A 5,496-nucleotide genomic window follows, 5' to 3' on the forward strand; every position below is an offset into this window, starting at 1 on the left:
AGGGAGCTTAAGTTGAAGCCTGAGAGTAAAGTAGTCGAGACGGGAGGAGACCTGACTTTAGCAATGTTGCAGAGGTTAAATAATAAGGATTTGACAGTCTGCTGGATGTGGTGGTCAAAGGAGAGGGTGGAGTCCAGGATGGTGCCAAGGTTGCGCGCCTGGTGGGAGGAAGAGACAGTGGTGTCGTCAATGATGAGGGTGCCAACTTTGGTGAGGATGGATTTGGTGCCTATGTGGAGGAGTTCCGTTTTAGCAAATCAAATCAAATGTATTTATATAGCCCTTCGTACATCAGCTGATATCTCAAAGTGCTGTACAGAAAAATCTGCCCAATGTCTACCCATTCCATCTAGACACCTAATCTACTCAGAACTACTAACAAGGGCATCTCCATAAATGCATCCGAGTAAGTTATGTATTCCATTCAAAAGGCTTAAAATGTGCCTTTGGTTGTATAGTGTTATTTGGGAGTGTTGTGGACTTTGGCGTAGGCGTTTCCCCTGTAATTTTAATGAGAAGCTAGTACACTGGAATCTCTTTTATAACAGTTTTGATTAAAGAACAATGTTCAAAATGTTTTTATGTGCGGCATAATCCCTTATCAGACTCATAACATGGATACCATAAATTCAATTTTGATGCATCGTTATAAAAAAGTCTCCATGCCTGTATCATCAGTCACTTTAAGTTAGCATGTTAGCATATTTTGAACTCTTTGGTAATAATGTCATGGTTAAGGTTGCAATATTCCGGGAACTTTCAATTAATTCCCTGTTTTTCCAGAAATCCCGGTTGGAGGATTCCGGATTTCCTGCTTATTCCCACCTGATGCCGGGCTACGGCCAACCGGGATTTCAGGAAAACCAGGGAATCTATTGAAAGTTACTTTCATTCCTAGTCATAGTCATACATCACTCACTCTGGCATGGGAATCATGGGATTCACTGCAGATAAACAAAACACATAGCACTGTTGAGTTTTGTTGCATCCAGGTTTTTATTGCAGAGGCATGATTCAATGTGTGTTGAGGCGGGATTTGGTGCCTAGGTAGATCTGGGTGTCATCAGCATAGCAGTGAAAGTTAAGGTTGAAGTGACAGAGGATCTGACCAAAGGGGGATGTAGATGGTAAAGAGTAAGAGGCCCAGCACAGAACCTTGGGGCACACCCAGTGTAACTGCAGTGAGTCTGAGATGTGGCCATTGAGGGAGATGTAGAAGGTCCGGTTGGTGAGGTAGGATTGTAGCCAGGAGACTACAGTGCACTCAACACCCAGACCCTCCAGCCTGCTGAGTAGGATATGATGGCTCACAGTGTGAAAGGTGGCACCTAGATCAAGTCAGAATCAGGATGTTGAGGGCACCAGTATCGGCAGCGGTGAGGAGGTCATTGATGACTTGTGTATAATGTGTATAATGATGGTTGGGTGAACATTTACTGTGATATAATCAATACATCAATAGGGGATGTGCTTAGTATCATGACCCCCTGCTGAATATTTTATACATTACAAATGCAGACAGTCTACTGGTAGGGTGTGTTACAGTCAAATCAAATCCAAATCAAATCAAATTGTATTTGTCACATACACATGGTTAGCAGATGTTAATGCAAGTGTAGTGAAATGCTTGTGCTTCTAGTTCCATCAATGCAGTAATAACCAACGAGTAATCTAACCTAACAATTTCACGACAACTACCTTATACACACAAGTGTAAAGGGATGAAGAATATGTACATAAAGATATATGAATGAGTGATGGTACAGAACGGCATAGGCAAGATGCAGTAAATGGTATAGAGTACAGTATATACGTATGACAAGAGTAATGTAGGATATGTAAACATTATATTAAGTGGCATTGTTTAAAGTGACTAGTCATACATTTTTTACATTTTTTACATGATTAAAGTGGCTAGAGTTGAGTCAGTATGTTGGCAGCAGCCACTCAATGTTAGTGGTGGCTGTTTCACAGTCTGATGGCCTTGAGATAGAAGCTGTTTTTCAGTCTCTCGGTCCCTGCTTTGATGCACCTGTACTGACCTCACCTTCTGGGTGATAGCGGGGTGAACAGGCAGTGGCTCAGGTGGTTATTGTCCTTGATGATCTTTATGGTCTTCCTGTGACATCGAGTGGTGTAGGTGTCCTGGAGGGCAGGTAGTTTGCCCCCGGTGATGTGTTGTGCAGACCTCATTACCCTCTGGAGAGCCTTACGGTTGTGGGCGGAGCAGTTTCCGTACCAGGCGGTGATACAGCCCGACAGGATGCTCTTGATTGTGCATCTGTAAAAGTTTGAGTGCTTTTGGTGACAAGACATATTTATTCAGCCCCCTGAGGTTGAAGAGGCTCTGCTGCGCCTTCTTCACCACGCTGTCTGTGTGGGTGGACCAATTCAGTTTGTCTGTGATGTGTACGCCGGAACATACGCCGGAGCTTAAAACTTACTTCCCTCTCCACTACTGTCCCGTCGATGTGGATAGGAGGGTGCACCCTCTGCTGTTTCCTGAAGTCCACGATCATCTCCTTTGTTTTGTTGACATTGAGTGTGAGGTTATTTTGCTGACACCACACTCCGAGGGCCCTCAAGCCTACCACTGTAGTGTCGTCTGCAAAATTAATGATTGAGTTGGAGGTGTGCATAGCCACGCAATCGTGGGTGAACAGGGAGTACAGGAGAGGGCTCATAATGCACCCTTGTGGGGCCCCAGTGTTGATGATCAGGAGGATCAGAGTTGTTACCTACCCTCACCACCTGGGGCGGCCCGTCAGGAAGTCCAGTACCCAGTTGCACAGGGCGGGGTCGAGACCCAGGGTCTCGAGCTTGATGACGAGCTTGGAGGGCACTATGGTTTTAAATGCCGAGCTGTAGTCGATGAACAGCATTCTCACATAGGTATTCCTCTTGTCCAGATGGGTTAGGGCAGTGTGCAGTATGGTTGCGATTGCGTTGTCTGTGGACCTATTGGGGTGGTAAGCTAATTGGAGTGGGTCTAGGGTGTCAGGTAGGGTGGAGGTGATATGGTCCTTGACTAGTCTCTCAAAGCACTTCATGGTGACGGAAGTGAGTGCTACGGGGCGGTAGTCGTTTAGCTCAGTTACCTTAGCTTTCTTGGGAACATGATCAAAGGTGGCCCTCTTGGAGCATGTGGAAACAGCAGACTGGGATAAGGATTGATTGAATATGTCTGTAAACACACCTGCGCATGCTCTGAGGCCGCGACTGGGGATGCCGTCTGGGCCTGCAGCCTTGCGAAGGTCAACACGTTTAAATATTTTGCTCACGTCAGCTTCAGTGAAGGAGAGTTCGCAGGGTTTGGTAGCGGGCAGTGTCAGTGGCACTGTATTGTCCTCAAAGCGAGCAAAGAAGTTGTTTAGTCTGTCTGGGAGCAAGACATCCTGGTTTGTGAGGAGCTGGTTTTCTTTTTGTAGTCCATGATTGACTGTAGACCCTGCCATCTACCTCTTGTGTCTGAGCCATTGAATTGCGACTCTACTTTGTCTCTAAACTGTCGCTTAGCTTGTTTGATGGCCTTGCGGAGGGAATACCTACACTGTTTGTATTCGGTTATGTTTCCGGTCACCTTGCCCTGGTTAAAAGCAGTGGTTTGCGCTTTCAGTTTCGCACAAATTCTGCCATCAATCCACAGTTTCTGGTTTGGGAATGTTTTAATAGTTGCTGTGGGTAAGACATCGCCGATGCACTTGCAAATAAACTCGCTCACCAAATCAGCGTATTCGTCAATGTCGTTTGACGCAATGCGGAACATATCCCAATCCACGTGATCGAAGCAATCTGAAGCGGGTAATCAGATTGGTCGGACCAGCGTTGAACAGACCTGAGCGCAGGAGCATCCTATTTTAGTTTATCTATAGGCTGGAAGCAACTAAATGGAGTCGTGGTCAGCATTTCCGAAAGGAGGGCGGGGGAGGGCCTTATATTCGTCACGGAGTGTTCGAATAAAAATAATCCAGAGTTTTACCAGCCCTAGTAGCACAATCGATATGCTGATAGAATTTAGGGAGTCTTGTTCTAAGATTAGCCCTGTTAAAATCCCCAGCTACAATGAATGCAGCCTCAGGATATGTGGTTTCCAGTTTACATAGTCAAATAAAGTTTATTCAGGGCCATCGATGTGTTTGCTTGGGGGGGAATATATACAGCTGTGATTATAATCAAAGAAAATGATCTTGGTAGATAATGCAGTCGACATTTGATTGTGAGGAATTCTAAGTCCGGTGAACAGAAGGAATTGAGTTCCTGTATGTTGTTATGATCACACCACGTCTCGTTAATCATAAGGAATACCCCCCGCCCCTCTTCTTACCAGAAAGATGTTTGTTTCTGTCGGAGCAATGCGTGAAGAAACCAGCTGGCTGTACCGACTCAGATAGCGTGTCTCGGGTGAGCCATGTTTCCGTGAAGCAAAGAACGTTACAGTCTCTGATGTCTCTCTGGAATGCTACCCTTGCTTGGATTTCATCAACCTTGTTGTCAAGAGACTTGACATTGGCGAGTAGTATGCTCGGGAGCGTTGTGCGATGTGCCCGTCTCCGGAACCTGACCAGAAGCTTCGTCTGCCCCTTTTACAGTGTCGTTGTTTTGGTTCGCAGGCTGGGATCCGATCCATTGTCCTGGGTGGTGGGATTTCGCTTCGGGAAAGTCGTATTCCTGGTCGTCATGGTGGTGAGTTGACGTCTTATATCCAGTAGTTCCTCCCGATTGTATGTAATAAAACCTAAGATTACCTTGTGTACCAATGTAAGAAATAACACGTAAAAAAAATATATACTGCATTGATTCCTAGGAACGCGAAGCGAGGCGGCCAGTAGTCTTACCTTGATGCTGTCGTGCCAGGGATGGTCTCACTGGACACGTTCTGCTTCACTGGCCAGCCTCTACAGGTTCAGGTTAGAGAACAGAGAAAACAAAGATCCTGCCCTTTATTTTGGATAGTCCTACTTGAATGGGTGGGATATTTACGGGGGACATGGGTGGTTCTGGTTCCATTTCACCTCATAAGCGAATTTCTAAAGTAGCCTGGATGAACTCTATAGGTACTGGGAGTTTCAGGACAAATTAACCACACAAGTATGATGAGAAACATAAGCATATTATGACAGCAGTTTGCATAATATAATACTGCAAATATTTGTTAATAGTTCACTGACCTTCTCTCACTTGTAATGTCATTGTTAAAATATAAACAATTGTGTTCATAAATGGTCTGACTTCATAGAAATGTAATTGGTTTAGAAGACTGTAAGAGCTGGGCGTTTGTCTTTCTGTCTAAATCACATAACCACCTGATGCTCTTATTTGTAAAATAAAAGTTTAAGAGTTATATTGAAAGTAAAACTATGGTCCCTCTATTACTATAATGGCCCCATTTACAAGAAATAGCTAGAGAAATAGGAGAGCTAGACAGTCCTCCTTACCTGAGTTTCACTTTCAATTGTGCAAGTATAAATAGGTGCTGGTGAAATCCTTTTTTCAGAA

This window comes from Oncorhynchus gorbuscha, linkage group LG18 (assembly GCF_021184085.1).
Source record: "Oncorhynchus gorbuscha isolate QuinsamMale2020 ecotype Even-year linkage group LG18, OgorEven_v1.0, whole genome shotgun sequence".
NCBI lineage: Eukaryota > Metazoa > Chordata > Actinopteri > Salmoniformes > Salmonidae > Oncorhynchus > Oncorhynchus gorbuscha.